The sequence below is a fragment of the Amia ocellicauda genome, chromosome 16 (assembly GCF_036373705.1).
Source record: "Amia ocellicauda isolate fAmiCal2 chromosome 16, fAmiCal2.hap1, whole genome shotgun sequence".
In the NCBI taxonomy this organism is placed as follows: Eukaryota; Metazoa; Chordata; class Actinopteri; order Amiiformes; family Amiidae; genus Amia; species Amia ocellicauda.
The window spans coordinates 739,931-760,000 of NC_089865.1; the positions used below are offsets into that span (position 1 = coordinate 739,931).

Sequence of the window (20,070 nt, forward strand, 5' to 3'; positions counted from 1 at the left end):
TCATTTCCAGCTGGTGAGAACAGGCAGGATTCACATATATAGGATTTTGTTTATGTTTCTTACATGGCATATGAAAGGCCTCTGATTTTAAATTCGTGGACAGACAGATGCCTCTCGCACCCAGAGCAATATTTCGCACTCCGGCCTCGGAAGTCGAGGACCAGAAAGAGCCGAGAGAGAGAACGGGAGTCCGAACACGAGCTCCTGACTCAAACTCCTTCAGTTTTGTACCGCTGTCTTTATAAAGCCTTCCTGCCTGAACACACGGACCGACACCTCGAGCTCTAGTGCATCTCGATAAACGTCAAACTCTGCCCCAGTCCCTCAGCGCGGCTCGCCTGCGGGGGAGATATTTCACAGGAGGCCAGCCTCCCGGCAGAAACCCCTCTCGAAACTAAACCCGAGACAAGAGCAGTTAAAGACTGCAGAGCTGCTGTGACACACACCTGCCACACAACTCAGCCATGGCTCCATGCAGCTGTGATGCTCAGTTTATAGTCTGTTAAGCTGCAGCTCATTCTTTCCTCGCACTCTGCCAGGTGTATCCATGCATGTCACTTTCTGTGCACCTGACTCCCTGGCAGCGAGGAGCTCATAACACACCATTTGCACGTTTACGAACTCGGTGGACGACCAGCCGCAGCTTCGGGGCCGTCAATAAATCCCCAGGAACGCCCGACAGCCCCACACGGTGTGCGCAGTAGCTAGTTATTAAACACGACGGATATCCAGATGGCAAACCTCACGTCCCGTACGTTCAGGACAGCGCGGAACAGCCGACGCACAATCAATGAGAATAAATCTGCCACAGCGCTGAGCGATGGAGGCACAGTCTGATAACTGGGCCGATGTGTCGGAGCTGCGCGTTAAAGCGGTCGAAGGCAGCAAAAGCACTGGATGTAGACGTCCACACTATTTCTACGGAGAGTTTTCCATTCTCACCGCTCTCTCTCTCAGAGCAGGGCATAGACACCCCTCTGTGGAAACACGCTTCTCTCCAGGGACCCCAGAGAAAGACCCCATAAGTAACCTCTGAGCCTAAATGCATGCACAATGCTCATCACCATTAACATTTCTACTGTTTCTTTACAGCCAGAGAGTGTGTGAGTGAGTGAGTACGAGAGTGAGGGTGTGAATGCGGGTGTGTGTGTGTGTTTGTGTGTAATGTACACATCCGGCCCATATCCTTATCTCCTCTGCTTGTCGTACTCTGATAAGTGCGACGAGTGAAAGTGTGTGCTTTTCATTCGCTGCATTCATGTTTACTACAGCCCTGAACAGTGCGGTGTGGGGATGAGCTGAACACATCCTCGTTTAAATGCATGAAACGCCGAGGCACGGACACAACGCCATGTGACAACAAGTTCAGGGGGGTGTAGACTTTCTATACACACTGTATGTACATAGTGATAGATAGATAGATAGATCGATCGATATAGTTCAGCCATTTCCCCTCACGTTAGAAGCTTGCACAACGTTTAAGACATTAAAATCGATGCAAAAGCACTTTATTAGCACAATTATTATTATTTGCCCTTTCTTTCAGTAATTATGACAGTTATGACATTCAGAGCCAATAGCCGAGCTCAGAACAGTGCACCTGGAGATCAGCACCTCACAGACGGACGGGTCTGAGCAGAGAACCAGTCCCGGCCGCTCTGAGCCTCACATTGATCAAATGAAAGACCCCATAAAGCACGACAGGCCCTCTGCTAAGACAACCCTGTGTCTTGGGCTCCACTGTCGGGAGCTATTGTTATCTTCACGATGACAACAATGAAGTATGACTATTATGATTAGGATTATTGTTAAGATGCCCAATTACTCCATCAAGCACAAATGTTACTTTCCTCCTCATGCTTTCCGTGCTGCTGTTGTTCTGCACTTCCTCTCCTCTCCGCCCTCATTTGTGCTCATTATGAAAACCAGGAGATGAGTTCGGGCAACTGTCAGAGTTTTATGAATATTGCCCTCAGCAAACCACACAGCTGCCCAGAGAGGGAGGCTCAACGCTGAGGGACAGAGGGCCCCCGGGGGTCCGAACCGGCTCATCAAGACCACACTGGGAACCAGGAGCACACCGACACAGCAGAACCCAGAGACACAACTGAACACACTGAGCACAGACGACAAATTGGGAGCCTCGTCCCGCACTCTCTCCGTGCGCTCCCAGAAGTGCCGGTTTGTGCCGTTACCACAAGTGATACAACGCAGAGGTGTCATACATTACTGTTCCCTTGCAGATGAGTCCCTCAAGACCACACAGGAGGAAGGGAAAGACTTTACCTGCAAGAGAGAGAAGAGAGAGAAAAGGAGAAATTAGTTTTCGGTCTTTCTAATGTAGCCTTCAGAGACCCGCGTGGTCCACATCAATTATTCACAGGGATTTCGCTCTCCTGCCCGTTCACGGAGCCTCTAATAAAGACGAGGCATCGCACAGGAGTTTACAGCACTTCCAAATGAGCCAGCGAAATTCAGACACTCGACAATTACTCCCCAACTCTCTGTGCATTGCGGCAGTTTAGTGCAAACACACCAGACCGCATTCCCCAGCACCGGATTGCTTTTCTCAAACCTTAAAGTAACAAACATGCAAAACCCAGGCGTCGGCAGCTGCTTGGCTTTCCACAGCAGGACCCGGCAGTTAAAATCACCTCGATGCTCAGGTGAGCCGAGCGGCCGGCGCGGGGAGCTCTTCCAGAGAGACGGGTGACATATTTGAGGTCTCCTATGCGTGACGCCGTAGCCAAGCCCTTGAGCTCAAGATGGGATACTTTCGCTGAAGGCAGCCAGTAAAACTAACCCCTGCGTCGACACCGTGACTGGGAGCCAGGAGGGAGCACCCGCACATTAGAATTAGAATTAGACTAAGACATATTGTGAGGGATCACACACGCTAAAACAACAAGAATTGATCTCGCACAGTAATAATAGCCACATCAAAACTGACAACCCTTTGTCGAGAGATTCACAGCACACAATACAAAATATTAAAATCAACCTTTAGAGTATTCTCAGCAAAGGCAAGACGCCTTCAACGGGATAGTTTTACTCTTCAGATTCCTTTAACGGATCATTATAATTTAAAATCATCATGGGAGGCTTCAGTGCCAAGATTGGAAACCAACGACATGCTGAGACCCCAGTCGGTGAATGTGCATGTTGTGCATGTGTGCTTGTGTGTGTGTGTGTACGTGTTTGTGTGTGTGTGTGTGTGTGTGTGTGTGTGTGTGTGTATGCGTGTGTGTGTGTGAGTGTGTGTGAGTGTACGCGTGTGTGTGCATGTACATGTGTGTGAGTGTGCGTGTATGTGTGTGTTTGTGTGTATGCGTGTGTGTGTGTGTGTGTACACGTGTGTGTGTGTGTGTGTGTACGTGTGTGTGTGTGTGTGTGTGTGTACGCATGTGTGCATGTACATGTGTGTGAGTGTGCGTGTGTGTGCATGTACGTGCGTGTGTGTGTGCATGTGTGTGTGGGGGGGTGTACACGTGTGTGTGCGTGTGCATGTGTGTGAGTGTGTGTGTGAGTGTGCGTGTGTCTGGAGACAGGGAGGAAAGAGGTGACAGATGAGTGGGATTTGCGGGGGAAACAAATTCAAAACATCAATCTGTAGAGATCGAGTTGCACTGTATAAATATCAAACTTCAATGTATATAATAGAGGGAGAGACATTAATTGTACAGATACACACGATGATACTCCCCTGTTTGGCACCAATTATGCGGAGAGAGCGGACACCGACACAAGTCCTCTCTGAAACTCTGCACAGGAGGAGAGATACACACATACACACCAAACATTCACTATAGCGGCTGCCCACCGGGCATTTGCCTCCAGGTGTGTGTGTGCGCATGGTGTTGTTGAAATCACACACACACACACACACACACCTGGAGGCACATACCCACACACATTTGCACACACACATTGCAGGCCTGCGTTCCTTCCTTTGTCTCCACTGAAATATGCATTTGTTTATGTATCTATTCATACCGGAGACGGCGTTCTCAACCCCGGCGCTCCATAATCCCTTTTTAATGTAGAGTTTAGCCGAGTCAACAACAATTTGCCACCGCGGGGAGACGGGCGCGTGGGATTAGAGAAAGCGTCAATCAGCCAGCAGGACTTGGTGCTCAAGTGTATTAAAGAGTATCGATCGAAATTAACTTAATATTCCCCCTCTTTTGGTATCGGCTTCCTGTCGTGTAGGGCCGTCCAGCGCCGATCAGATTAGGGAGGCCGGCCCGACCGCGGACAGCGCCGACAGAATGTCCCAGGCTTCCCCCCCATCCCCCCACCACAAGTCATTTGCATTCAAGAAGTGATTCATTAAAGATGAGTTTTATTATTGACTCTAGACTGGAGTTCATAGCAGAGAGAGAAAGGATGTGTGTCTCGGCGTGGGGGGGAGGGTGACATGGCAAACCATGCGACAGTGCCACACCACGCCGGACGCCACATGTGCATGTGGTGCGCGTGTTTTACTTCACAGGCTGTTTCAATGTAACACACAGCCGAAGCAATTACAAAAATGCAATAAGATAATTACACTAAGTAAGCAGTTGGAAAACCTGATCTAAAATGACACTCGAGTCCTCAATGATCTGATCAGGCGCCACCCAACGGGGATCTGGGACGGCGAACAGCTGCGCTCATGCCTGGAACCCGTCAGAGCGGGCGGCCGGAGCACGGAGGCACAGGGATGCGGCGACAACTGCGCAGTATCGGGATTGCCCAGTTAATGCAAAGAAAAGGTATTTCTGTCAGAAGAAGCGTGCTGCTCACCCAGCGAGATAAATCACTCTCCGGTCTGCAGTGTGTCTGTGTGGGTGTGGGTGAAGGCCTGCTGTTCGATCACGCTCTCAAACACAACTTGGGTATCGACAGTGTGTCTGTGTGTGCGCTGCGGGGTGCGTTTGAACACCGCGTGGCTGCTGCAGGAGACACAAAGACCGCGTGGGCGCAGTGTACGCCTCCCTAGATGCCACAGAGATACGGACAGTAAGGGGCAAGAGGCAGGACGGGGTGCAGGACAGGAGCTGGTACTGGGGTCTCAGCGTCTCCTCACTCACATGTCCAAAACAGCACCACTGCAGTGTCGACGGGGAAAACATCTGCCCTGCTTCAAGGCTAACTCCAGCACACGGTCTCTGACACAATCACACTCACTCACAATGGAGAAAACAACAAATACAGAAAGGAGAATTCTCTATAAGTGAATCTGAGACGATGCCTCTTCAGCTAACAAGTCAGCGGTGATAACCCCCAATTATCACAGCAGCCATCTCCCTGCATCGATCGCGGAGCATGTGAAAACATTGTGCGGTATTTGTGTGCGTGTTTCTGCATCTACTTTCCACATAGATCCCCTAACAGAGAATACAAATAAATACAAGAAAGTGAACAGAATAAACACTCTGCATCAACACAAATCCATGGACTCAATCGAATGATTATTTCCTCGTGATCTACAACAAATCGACAGACCCTGCGTTGTGTTGTTTGTCTGACGAGTCTGTTCGGTGCTCGACACGCAACCCAGCGATGGAGCCCATGTTCCCTGATTACCATTTTATCATTCTTAAAACAGCCCATCAGCCCGATTCCCCACGATTAGTATTCAGGACGGGCCGCGCTCACTTCAGAGGTAATAAGAAGAGAGAAGTTGGCCTTTAATAAAGAAACAATTCTTATTAATATTCCTTTACAATTGCTACAGAGGTAGTTGCACTAAATTGGAAAAACTCCACTTCATCCCATTGCTTAATCCACATGCAAGCAGCACTGCCACGGAGACGTATGTATAGCTCTCGTATACGTCTTACACATATTGACAATGTGTGGCTTCTTTTTATGTTTTCTCTTTGTAAACGAATAAATTCCAAACAATAACGCCTGCCGTCTTCAATAGCAATGTCTCTGTACTGCGGTTTAGGGGGGATAAAGGTTCTGTCCTTATAGTATATTTATCTCTTTGTGACGACTTACATATTGTTATACATATCTATTTACTCCTACTACTACCAGAACTACTACAATCAAATAAAAATACCCAAAATAAAACGGAGCAGCAGCCTCCATTTTAACTGACTCTCCCCTCCATCTGCCCCGTGTTCTCGGCTCGCTCTTCGTCCGGGAGATGACTCCGTGTTTAATGCACACCATCAACTCTCTTCTCCCTCCAGAGGCCATAAATGTTTGATACACCACTTACGGTGGCAGCCTCAGAGAAGGAAGACACAACAGACATCGCAAATGGACACCGACAAGCGGAGAGGGGCCGCACAGCGTCATCACTCCTCCCCTGATGCACGGAGAGACTCGTGTGTCATGTGTCGACTCGCCGCATCGACGCGCTCTCGTCTCTAAGTGCCGCCACCGAGAGACGCCTACGAGAGACGCTGTTCCGAGGACGATGCTGGATCCCACCGGACAGGATACTGGTGGCAGAAAGACTTCAGTGTCCTCTACGATACAGCGGTAAACCACAGCGATCTTGTTCCAAACAACACTGGTCCACCACGCCGCGCCGGCTACCTCAGGCAGCCCACGTAACCTTAATGAGTTCCGACTCTAAGTGGGGGTAAAAAGATTCCGCTCCTCAGTCTAACAGCTTGCCATTAAATGCTTCAGCACAGTTTAACTCTGTCTCCCTCTCTCTCCCGGGTTCTAGGTTTCATTCTGCCAGCAGTGCTTTATGTACTCTACCTGGACGACGACACCGGAGATTCATTAGAGAAATCGGCTGAGGCGTGCGCCGCCGGTTCATTCTAGAACATGCTGACCAGCTGTTGTTGCGGCCCTAATAGCCGGCGCTGGCGGTTTTGTACCGGAACAGCAATTCACGAGAGCTCACAAGCCACGTCTGTGCAACACTGTTGTGGCTGTCATTGCATTAACGGTTACACAAACTGTAATGGGTCTGAGAAAACAAAGCGACGGCCTTCGGGTTCGGGCTCAATGGGGTGTCTGGAGGCGGACAGTAGGGGGCCAGAGCGAGTATCTCACAAACGCACACTTAAAATGCTGAACATGACAGGAAAAAGTGCATGGTCTTAGCATAAGAACATAAGAACATAAGAAAGTGTCCAATGGAGAGGAGCCCATTCGCCCCATCGTGCTCGTTTGGTGTCCATTAATATCTAAGTGATCAAGGATCCTATCCAGTCTGTTTTTGAATGTTCCCAAATTGTCTCTTCAGCCACATCGCTGGGGAGTTTGTTCAGATTGTGACGCCTCTCTGTGTGAAGAAGTGTCTCCTGTTTTCTGTCTTGAATGCCTTGAAGCCCAATTTCCATTTGTGTCCCGGGTGCGAGTGTCCCTGCTGATCTGGAAAAGCTCCTCTGGTTTGATGTGGTCGATGCCTTTCATGATTTTGAAGACTTGGATCAAGTCCCCACGTAGTCTCCTCTGTTCCAGGGTGAAAAGGTTCAGGTCCTCAGTCTCTCAGTAGGACATTCCCTTCAGACCTGGAATAAGTCTGGCTGCTCTCCTCTGAACTGCCTCTAGAGCAGCGATATCTTTCTTGAAGTGTGGAGCCCAGAACTGTCCACAGTATCCAGATGAGCTCTAACTAGTGCATTGTACAGTCTGAACATCACTGCCCTTGTTTTAAATTCTACAAGCACAGCATGACTGTGCCAAAGCATTGCAGGAGAACTATCTTGGATTTATTAATTTATTTTATTCTTTCAAGAGGGGCAAATTGCTCACTGACGACCCAAGACAATTTAAAGCCTCAAAACGCCTCACTGGATATGCAATGCACAGAAGAAGCGCCATTTCTAATAACTGCGAATATATTTCCAGCCCTTTACGTTTCTCTCTCGATGTCCCTCTCCCCCCCGCCGTCTCACACAACAAGCTTCCCTCTCCGCAGGGCCACGACATCCCTTCAATAATCACCATTAACTAAACATTTCCCTCCCTCTCTCTCCCCATCCCTGCGCACGGGGAACACTCACAAAGTGCTTTTCAGAGCAAGTACATGACAGAAAGGAAAGGTCACTGCCGGGGAAGGAGAGTGACAGTGGTAATGGGCCCGGACAATTTGATGCACGGTCCTCAGACCCGGCACCGGCGCACACTGCCGCGGTGGCCTCAGCCCCCAAATGGCTCTTTTATGCACTGCCGGGGAATCAATTCCGTCTAAGTACGTATTTAAATCTCTCCGCACATGTCGCCGAGGATTCACGATTTCCACTCTTCTAAAGGATCTCTCTCTTCCCATATCTTGTTTCCACCGCCCTCGAGCCAAGCAACAACCGAAAGTGTGTGGCAATATGAATCAAACAAATGTGCGCCGAAGTGATGAAACGGACGCACAGCCTGCTGATTAACAGGGCTAATAATTCCCCGGCTTGTCGTGGCAGCGAGCACAGAAGGGTCCTGTGAGCGCAATCCCATAATATACGGTGCAGATCCCTGGCTAATGTAATTGCAAGCCTGTAATAATAATCTGAATTTCACAGTCCAGCGACCCGCTGAAAAGAAGAGGCTGATAATGGCCATAAATTAGCTGCTGTGCATCAATCGATCAATGGATTTCCCCCGTTAAAGCCTATCGATCTCCCCCCTGCAGGATGTTATCAGACCTCGGCTCTCTGGGCCCCGGGGGGACGGGCTGCGCCGCGGGGGAGCGCACCGAATTAGCGCTCAGATAGCAGGGTTGTGTTTGCGCTCTTAAGCTGCTGTAAACAAGGTCTCGGCAGGAGATAAGGCATTCCCGACAGACCGGGAGACCTGAAAGGCCGGCATTTAAATCTTTACTCTAGTCGTGTGAAGCCGATGCCTTTAATCCCCCCATGTACCTTTAAAAAAAGAGAAAAAATCAAATGAACACGTATATGTTCTCTTGTTTGGACAGAACAGACTCATTTAAAAGTAGCCGTTATCTGCACCATTAGCTTTTTCTCAGGCTGGTATTAGACCGTTGTGTTGACAGATCGCAGATACCCCATGAAAGAAGATCTCTCTTTCATTCCTCGACTCGCTAAGTGTGCGGAGGCCGGGCTTTGTAGCTGCCGCTGGTCAGTTCCTCTGCCTTCACTGATGCTCGTCCACGGGAACGCACCCCCTGTCCCTCAAGTGCCATGGCTCGGCTCCGAGGGGCTGCTGTAGGACGCGTGCCTCCCACCCGCGCCAACAGCTGTGGGCCGTTCTGGTCGTCCACACCTCCTGACGGGGGCCCAGTCGGCGCTCTCACTTATTTAACGCCCCTCTGCTTTCTCCTCGGTAGACAACTGAGCACTGGGTTGGCCCGGAAGTGCCCCCCGTTTTCACAAAGCCCCCGTTTCGAGAGCCCGTCTTATCATTTTAGATGCCGTGTCTGATCCCTCCACAGGGCTTGAAGGCTCCTCTGTGAAAGGGATACTTAATTTTGTTTTACGGCTAAACCAAAAGCCTTCCAATAAAACCGCCTGCTGGCACAGAACCCCGACTGACACATCCCGTTAACCTGCTACATCCAGATCCGTTTTATCCATTTATTTATTGCGTCACACAAAAAAGGAAAACTATTCTTCTGCTGTTCGAGTTCCCCTGCGGGTCTCCAGCAAGGCTCGTAAATGATCTCACATCTCAACGGCCTTTTCCTCAGTGAGAAACAGCCACCATTCAGGGACTGTACACAAAATCAAGTACATTACATTTTATCAACACACAGAAATACCATCGGATGCTGACGTAAGAAGATGTTGAATGCGTTCGGCCACCAAATTATCTTTGCATTCCCATAATTACATCCAGAGGGAGGCCATGCATTTAATAATAATAATAATAATAATAATAATAATAATAATAATAATAATAATAATACTGATATATTTAAGAACATTTTCTGCTGTGGTTGCAATATCTCGGCTGTGAAGGACTAATTAAAGAACTCCTGAGAGGCCATACGCAATAAATAACAGAAGAAAACCTATATATTAATGTAACATGCAGTCGTTACTTGAATGAACAAGAAAAATAAATACAATCAAACAGAAGGGACTGTCCTTGAGGGGTCGAACCAGAGAGAAATGTTTCTACCTCTCCCGGCCGCCCGGTTCTGTGCCAGCGGGCAGAACGGCAGCCGTTGTCACCAAGGCTTTGGCCGCAGCCCTGGCCGACTCGAGAGCGCTCGACTCGATGGCGGGAGAGCAACAGCAGAGGGGCCTGTAACTCGCAGGCTGCCGTGCCAAGCGGTTTTAACAATGCGCGCTGTGCTGCTCTCGAGTGCTCTGCGCCCAATTAAGACTCCAGTTCCAGTCATTGACTTTTAAAAAGCTCTGACTCCTGGCCGGCCCCAGAGCAGCGCAACAGAAACAGCAGCGGCGTTCATCTGTGAGAGCAAATTATTCCCCGTCAGCACATTACTGGAGAGGGATCTGCGAGCAGCAACAAATAGCGACGATGACAACAACAACGACAACAACTATAAGGGGTGTGTGTGTGTGTGTGTGTCTGGATACTGAGACCTTGCCAGAGCCCTTGGTGTAGGGGTACCACATTCACAATGTGCCATTTGCACACGCTACAAGTGCGAGGAGAAACAGATTTCATACGTGTTGAACAGGGGATTTGCGCTGGACAGTGTTGAGACGTGTTCAGACGCTCATGTTCGGGCACACACGGTCCTCCCGTCGCCCAGCTCTTCTTAGACGCAGCGAAGTACGGAAATCAATGCACGTTGCAAAGATAAGCCACAATATTATCATTCTGAGACTGAGTGCCAAGGAATTACGCATGCAAACAGTCTTAATGCGCCTCCGCCAGAGAGCTGTCAGGAGAGAAACAATGACTTTGCCAAACGCTCACCTCCGCCTGCCAGGAAAGGCCTCAATTCGCACACGTAACTGCCTCTGTATAGCGCTTGTAATTCAATTACCATGATAACCTTTTGTCTCCGATGCTGCACATCACTCACAGCAGCATGGCGGGACCCAGACAGGAACAATAACATCACCTGGAGAGACCTGCTGGCGAGCGCAGAGTTATTCCGGAGACGCGTGTTGCCCCACAGAAATGCGTTTGGAGCAGATGTGCGTTCCGGACGTTAAATCGATGGCTGTCAAAGAACATATTCTCACCCTTCGATACAACAGGACCTGGGACGGACTCCAGGGGTCAGCTGTGACATGGTCCCGAGTCTGTAATTGCACAGAGACTATCAAAGCACCATCACGCTGCGCTACAGTCCATGCTGGGGTTGAACCAAACCTACAGCCCTGCTTCTCCAACCCCCTCTAACGGCTGCCATCCCTCCTTTGAAGGCTGGTCATTAAGAGGGAAAATTAGCTCTTCAGGTGGGAACCGAGAGGCAGAAACAGACGCTTGTTACCATTTACTGTCTAACTCCCACCGGTAGCTTCTCCCAGCTTGCATGCTGCAGGAGGAAGAAAGATTAATGTCGAGTTGCTGCCGACTCTGGGGGGCAATCTGGGCAGAGAGACCCCTGCCCCGGCAGATTAGAAATGTGAGTGCAGCTGTCACACCGGGAAGATCCTTCCTTCAGCCCACTGCTCTTTTCCCAGTGGGAACGCCGCTATAGTGCTGATAACACCATCAGACTCTTTACCTGGTGAGCAGAGAGAGGGCTGGGGATTCGACTGGCGGACGTTTGCTTTAAGGAAGCGAGGAAGACTAGGGCCCATGTGCCCATGTGTGCAGGAAGGGCTCATATTATTATTATTTATTTATTGGAGGACACAATAAGCAATTTAAGCGCTACAAAAGTGCAGTGGTTCAATCAATACAAAATGACAATGCGTATACATCCCAGTTCAATGAGGTGTCAAGTGCAGCGAGGTGACTAATAGCCATCTCTGCACAATACCTACGAGGCAGAGCGCGCACATTGTCTGGGCTCAGATCCCATTTCGGTACAAAGCGAGTCCAGGTTTATTTCCGTACGCCGACGTGTCTCTCTGCCCTTCAACGGGCTCTCCAGGGAAGCCTTCAGCTGGCTGTCGCTGCGTTGCAAGCCGGAGCAGATTTGTTATTAGCGTGGGGAAACCTGGGATGCCCTCAAAGCATCATTACTGGAGATCGCAGCCGAGCGTGTTGTCACAAAATTGGAATAACTCGTGAAAGCGATAATTAGCCAAACATTAAACGGCCGCTCTCGACGGTGCATCGCCGAAACGATCCGACTGTAATAAAGGGACACGGATTGAATTAACGGCGGTCCTCTGCTCACATCACGGGGAGGAAGAGGCCGGTACCTGCCCGTCCTGGGGCTGCCATGAAGCTGGAGAGCAGAACTGGGCTGAAATGCTCTTCAGGAATATTTAGGATTGTTCTCCTCACCCCCATTGATGTAATGAATCACAAATTCACCGATTATAATCCGGCACCTGACCTGGGCTCCTCAATTGGACAGGAAAGATATGTAACAGGTGTGTCTGAGGTGGAGCTGAATGGAGGATACCAGGCAAAGTGATCGGAAGGTGTCACCTTCTCACAGGAGCCGATATAATCTGAACAGTAGTTGAAGAGGCATTTAAAGGCATGTGAACAGAAGCGTGCCGGTGAGAAGCTTTCTCAGCTCTAAGATTCACGGCATCAGGAGGTGAGAATGTGCGGCTCATAGCTGAGCCCCGTCCTCCTGCACACGCTTTGTGTACGGGTTTTATCTGCGGTGTTCGCTGTGCTGTTCTCAAGGTCGATCTCCACATTTCCCGAGCCGTCAAGTGATATTTCAGGTCAGGTATGGCAACGCTTCACCAGGAACGCATTTGTAAACCGTGACTCCGAGGGAGAGATCTGTGAATCAATGGATAAGCTTTGTGCCCTTTATAGAACGCACTGTGCTAGGAAGGGGCCTGTTGCGAGAGGATGTGTGCCTGTGTTTTCTGTAAGAGTCACACTGAAGCTCGCTATTAACACACACCATGAATATCTGACACGTGAGGGCTGTCAATGGGAAGGCACATCTACTCACAGTGTCAAGGAAACTTTGCATCTCTCCCACTGCCTGAGGCCACCATCCTGTTATGACTCTCCAACGCAAGCATAGGAGGGTGTTGTGTTTGTTTGTCATCACTTCAGAGACACATACGGGAAATGTGTCTGTTTTCGACTTCCAAAACAATCCTCCGCTGCTGAAGAGGCAGCCATGAAACCGGATGTGAAAGCCGCTCGCGGTTACCTCGGCCCTGTGGAGACGTTAGTATTTACTCTGCAGTAGGACTCCACTGACAGCCGCTCCCCAGGGGGTCCCCGAAAACCACCGAGGGCTCATTATGAAGCTGCTCTACCTGGCTGGCAGGAAACCGAGCGCAATCCCAGCCCGAGTTACGGAACTCCGAACGACTGCTTTTCTATTAAAGGAAAGGAAGGAAAGAAAGCACCTTGCAATCAAGCGCAACAGGCGGCCGTTCCTTTCTCTTCCTTGAGATTCGCTGCAGTGATGTACTTCTAAAAAAACAACCACACGACTATATTTAGATTTATGCGATTTATGTATTTAAATTACAGCTGGAAAAAATAAACCCGCTGCCCTTTGACTGCAGCATTTCAGTAAATTGCCACATGCAGGCGAGGGGGTTTACACTATTGTCCTGCTCTCTCCTGACGCAGAAAGAAAGTGAATTTAATCTTCATAAAGCACTAAGAGGGGAGTGTAGGGTCTAACGGTGTGCGTACGCTTCCCCGGTGGCCGGAGAAAAGAGGATCTCTCGGATGTGGAGAATCCTCTGCAGCGCCGCGTTCGCTGAGACTCCCCAGCGCTCCATCATGCTCTGATAATCTCTGAAGGCATCTGCATGTGATAAAATATTACTGCAGCACCGCCTTGCTCTCGCACGAGCCTCTGACATGGCTGACCAACAGGGCTGGGAGAGATTGATTGCTGGGGAAGTTCACCGCGCTTCATAAATCGGCACTCTTCTCCTGGTTCAGTCCTTAATTGAATTCTCTCTCTGTCTCTCTCTCTCTCTCTCTCTGTTTTTGGTATGCATATATATTGTAGCAGTGCACATTTTATCACATTCTTTCCATCATAGATTTTCAAACCATCTATTTCTTCCCCAAGCCCGATTATAATAGTTCAGCAACAGGACGTATTTTAGGAACTCGCATTCCTCCGGCTGGCTCTGCTGAGTTCAGCACCACTCCTGATCCGGTGAGGATGCGGTTCCCAGCAGCCTCTGAAGGCAGCGCTACACTCACAGCCCTCAGATGACTGCCGCCTCCTTCAAAGATGTCCTCTCGTCTGCTTTCTTTCCACGGTATCTTTGAAGAGGCTGTTATCAGATCAAAAACCCTTCGGCGGCTGCTGCCTGCTCTTCTGTGAACCAGGAAGCCTCTTATTTTCCTTCACGGGGCCTTTGAAGTGAGGAGTGGTCCAATTAAACGACATATGGAGACCTGGGGGGCAGCTGGCTTGAGCAGAGCAGGGTGTGCGTCTCTGGGCTGGGTGTCTTTGCTGCCCAGCGCCGGGTGTGTGTAACTGGACTCACTGCATACATGAGCCACTGATTGTAAACGGCTCTAGTGCTGATAAAGTCGGCGGAGGCGCCAGCGCTGGAGCCCGGCTGTGATAGTGGGGCTAAGAGGGTCTGCAGGGAGATCAGCTCAGCTCTGGAGTAGTATCTCCCTGCGTCTGTCACTACACAGCCGAAGCCTGTAATTCACGTTTTTCTGTCTTTCTTGGCGATGCTCGGTATCCATGTGGGTGTCTGCAAGTCACAAGCGCAGGAATGCTTGCTCACTTCAATAAGGGAGTCCAAACAGAACAGCAGGCGTGTATTTTATCTGCATGCGATTGTAAAAAGGGCTTCATCACATTTTCGGCAGCAGAGAACATCCACCGGCTGCAAACCACCGACACCGAGTGGTCAAGTGGGCGGAGGTGCATTTGGGACTGAAAACTAAAGACTCTTCTTCTCGAGGAGCTGTGGGGGTCACATTCGGGAGAATTTAGTTGACATGGGGACGGGATATTGTTTTTTGTTTTGGTTGTATCAGAAATTCGTCTGTACGCTTAAGAATGGTCTTGGGTTCTGACCTAAACGGAGCAAGATGACTAAAACAGGAATGCAATTAATTAGTGCGTGATGGAACGGTTTGTACTGACATCACCGGGCTTTAAATGTGAGCTGCTGCTGACATTACAATGTTCCCGATGGATGCAGTGAGCAAAGCTCCCTCGGTGACCCTTTCAACAGATCAGAGATCGCTCGCGTCTTTCCTCCCTTACATACTGTGTAACTGTAGCTGGCATTTATATACGCTTCTGTATCGCTCAACGTGCCGCTCCATCATCACAGAGCCCCCTGTGTGTTTCTCTGCTCTAATCCACGCGTCCACAGAGCTGACGATCTCAAATTGCTCCGTTCCCTCAGAGGGCCCCCGCTCCCCGGAGACCTCTTTCTCCTTGCGCCGGAGAAAAGGTGAAACAATAACTTCGGCTGGCCCTCCCACCCGGCCCCCGAAGACTTCCATAAAACTAAACAGTTTCCACCAATAAATACATTAATGAATAAATGAATAAATTAACTAATTCATTAGATATTTAACCAGGTAATTAGCAAACCGAGATGCACGGCTTCTCTCTCCGTCGGCGCTAGCAGGTAACCCAGGCATGACATTGAGCGCACATCAATCTCTCTGACACAAGTCACTGCAGCATTGTGAAATTAAAGTGTAGCGCTCTCCTCACACACCTCGAGGACTCGGAACGACTAGCCTTCCAGAAAAGGGTAGCAAAGCAATCAGGACAGGATTGTGCAATTGGTGACCTTTTTGGTCACAAAATTGGCTTTTGTCTTTCTTTATAGAGGTGTTATTTATGGCCATTCCCTCTACTTGGCATATGTGGCTGCTATCAGCTCCCTGAACCAAAACCTCTTTCACAAAAAGTAAGATACAAAGTCTTTTGAAAGCATTTGATGCATCCATGACATGCATAATGTTTCAACCCAAAGTTTTGGCCACGTGAGGCGGAAAGTTTGTTCCTCGAACCGATCTGTTCACATGCACACGGCGCAGAGCCACGTCTTTTCTGAGAGCATCAGAGTTGTTTGTGCAGAAACGGGCATCTCGAAAATCAGCTGGGATCTGAGGATTTTTCAAATGCGCAGCAAAAAGTACACAAACCCATCGGTGGTAATAAGTACGTGGCGCATGTGTGGGAGGCACTCTCTGTTCGGGTCAGGACTGATGGTGTTCGAGACAGAAGTCAAGAATAATGGCTCTGTTCCATCTTACTACGAGGTACATTTGCTTTGCTTCTCTTCCTTCACAAACTGAGAAAGTCTCTTTGCAGAAAGTTTGTGGAATGCTGCTCTGCATTATTATAAACTATAAGACAGGTTTTGCCTTAAACCCTTAAGCAGGCTGTGCCAGTCAGGCTTATTGTGTGTGTGCTGAGCACTCGGCACAGTCCAGGTTATCCAAACTCACTGCGCTGCCCGAAACAACGGCTGATTTTTCAGGTCAGACCTGTTCATGAATATAATCCACAGACACGCGTGCGCTGGTTATATAATGTACAAACTGGAAAACAACATTTTTTTATGGCTGCACAGGAGCAGAACGAGACGAACAGTCGGGCTTTCGTCACCGAATAGGTTTCGTTATTTTAAAATGCGCAATGTCTGTTTAAACCCGCCGTGCCAAGAATCTAAAAATAACAGCCGTTGTGCAGAAGCAGAGTCCCTCTTCGCAGGTCAGAGCAACAGTATGAACTGCGAATTAATGAAAAAAAGTAAAGACCAAGAAGGAGATGACCAGTAAAGTGAATCCCTGGGACACAAATGTTTGGGTGTAAGCTGTGACACATTTACAGTGGGGACACAATTTCGGTGAGCTTTTTTCATGGTGCGTCACTGAGCCTGGCACACACCGAAAAGCGCCGACACAGCGCCAGCCATTCCCACTCCAAGATCTTGGCCGGGATCATCGGGGACAGTCTAGATGGATCGGTGCAAGCAGAACAACAACCCTAGAAATGCCAGCGCCTGCAGCCAATCTCAAACTCGACAGCTACGGCTATTTTACACAACATTATTATGTGCAGGTTTTCATTTCACATAAAATATACAGCACAAGCGAGTCTCAGACTGCTTTAGCCGGAGCTCGTCAGCTTTGATGCGGTTAGACAGGCTAAATATATATGTGTATGAGGAAGCCAGACATTATTGATTGGACACTATCCTCCACCAGCGACTTGAGAGCCCTGCGCCAGTCGGAAATGCAGCGGCCGCACAGAGAGGCCATCTGCATTGCTGGAGAGATAATCGTCTGAGCAGCCAGCTGTGAGGAGGAACATTAAACTCCACAAAACACCATATACGTACAACTGAGCAGAGAAGTGATAAACTATAACGCTCTAAGAGGACTGCATTTTTGAACCCGACTACATACCGCCCCGGGGAAGTGTAATCCTTTAGTCTTTGATCCCCAGAGGTTGCCTCTAAGAAAAAACACATTTGAAATATTGTTCCTCCTCCCCGGCATGCTAATGAAGCCGCTGACATGTACGACTGCATCTCCGTGGTCCTTCGCTATTCCCACCCGGTCTCCCGTTCCAATATCGTCCAGTCTTCTAACACAATCTGCCCGCTCCCAAGACGTGAATTATTTACTGACCGTTTCATCCGTCACCAGGCTCTCCTCTTTTGTAAAAGAATAATAATATTAAAAATAAATAAATCATTCAAATGGGATGGGAACCATTTCCAGCTCTTGTTGTCCTCTGCGGCTGGATTGTATGACACTTGCTGGGGCATGTCTGGGAACCACGCTGGGCCAGAGCAAGCACTGTACTCAACCACTGGTGGACCGCGGCCACTTAGACACCAGCCACCCTGAGGGGAATGTCCTACTGAAAGACTGAGGACCTGAACCTTTTCACCCTGGAACAGAGGAGACTACATGGGGACTTGATCCAAGTCTTCAAAATCATGAAAGGCATCGACCACATCAAACCAGAGGAGCTTTTCCAGATCAGCAGGGACACACGCACCCGGGGACACAAATGGAAATTGGGCTTCAAGGCATTCAAGACAGAAAACAGGAGACACTTCTTCACACAGAGAGGCGTCACAATCTGAACAAACTCCCCAGCGATGTGTCTGAAGAGACAATTTGGGAACATTCAAAAACAGACTGGATAGGATCCTTGATCACTTAGTTATTAATGGACACCAAACGAGCATGATGGGGTGAATGGGCTCCTCTCCACTGGACACTGTCTTATGGTCTTATTAATGTATTTATTGATGGGGTTGGGCAGGCAAAGGACAGACAACAGAGTGGAAAGTCGACACACCGCAAGGTTTCCTGAAGATAGGCGCTGATCTTTTCAAATGGGGGGCAACCAAAGAGAAAACTACTTTGATTTTCATTGCAGGCCTTGAAGAGGACTTAATTTAACGATCTGAAAGGCTTAATTAATCCACGTGCCTCTTACACAGCTGGGCTCCTATATGGGGCTGAGCCGTTTGGTCCTTTTTGATTTGTTTAGTTTTGTTTTCGCTTTAACAGCAAGCCAACAAACGTATGGCCCGACTTGAAGTCTAAGAGAAACACGCAACCTTCGGACAACAAATGCTGGGAGAAGAAAGGGTCCGTTTCACAGCTCACACGAGAGAGAGCAGAAAGTGGGGGTGGCTTAGGGCTGATCTCCGTGTGACCCCCATCACTCCCGCTCAGCCGTGAAATGATGCTGCTGGTAACAGGCGGTTTCCTTCAAGAGCCGGTCCACACCCCCCCATAAATCAGCGTTCCCAGGGAGCACGGGAGAGTCGCTTCATTGAGAGAAACGATGGCTGCTTTGAACGCACCATATAATACATTTGCATGGCAATGTGGCGGCTCTCCTCGCTTGCGCTGCCAAGGTTTCTCGGGTTCCCTTCAAAGGCCTGTATCTCTCTCTGTATCACACAATACATCCTTTTATCCTCTTCCCACTTCATAACACATGCAGGCTTCACTTATTCAGACATTTCCCTCAGTGGCGTTTGTGCAGACCCGCAGTATCTAACCTTGGGACGACTAAAACCATCGCCTGGTGACATTATCGGCGTTTAATTCATTCCTATTTCAGGTGGCATGGAGAGCAACAAACACACCGCGCTCGATAAGTGGGGTCAGCCGTGCCAGAGATCTGTTGCTCTTGAACAGAATCCAACGAACTCCAGGCACTGAACCACAACGACTTCCTGGACTCAAATCTCACTGCGCACATCCTGTTAGCTTTGCAGAGCTCATTAAAACAGTCATTTACAGCGAGGGGTTCCCAAGCTGGTATTTCACAACAGTCTGATAACAGATGTTTTCTCCCCATCCTTTCCCCGTACGTATATCCCTGGACCACGTGATCACCCCAAGGGGAGCAGGGCACCCTGGCAGCTTCTATGGCAAGCGCTGGGATCCATAGCATGTATCGAAAATTAACAAGAGCACTATTAAGCAGGTAAAGAAAGGAGGGTAGTACTACCATAACAAAAGTACAGAATACGGCACAGTAGATTCTGCATCATTTAATTCCCCATTTGTTACAATGCACCGTCTATATTAACATTTTGGGGGTTATTTTTAGATTATTTTTGTGAGGTTTCTTCTGAAACTCCAATTAAGCCGGCCCTGCGGTCCTCACAAGATGTTTTTGCCTCCACTGGAAAATTATCCTCAGAATCATCTCCCTATGGTCATCACCATGTCCGTAGGCCCTCCCCGGTCTGGGACATTGCTGTCGAACGCAAAATACTTCCCCCCACGGGGACGCCGTCTCCATCTCTGAGAGCGATCCACACGCGGAGACGAGCGATAAAGCTCAGGCCTGCGGGCAGAGGGGTATTTAAATTGCCCTCATCAGCGCACAGCTGCTCAGAAGGCTGCTCTCCAAGGCGCACATTATGAAGCCGTAAATAATGAAAACAATTAACGATGCTAATTACAATCCTATATCACAAGCCAATGTGTCGTCCATTGACTTGATAGATTGCGTTTAAATTACGAAGGGCTATAATCGAACGCCTGGACGCTGAAATATTTAAAGCTCCGGATCAATTCGCTGGTCACTCGATTCAGGAGTAAATATTTGTAATAAGCACCGATATCGGTCTGCTCTCTCATCCT

The 20,070-nt window shown here is 49.1% G+C and overlaps 1 protein-coding gene across 1 annotated transcript in view; it reads right to left on the reverse strand.

The window, feature by feature from the left end:
- erbb4b (erb-b2 receptor tyrosine kinase 4b) overlaps nt 1-20,070 on the reverse strand; it is a 258,461-nt gene that overhangs the window by 209,168 nt on the left and 29,223 nt on the right. The window lies entirely within an intron of this gene.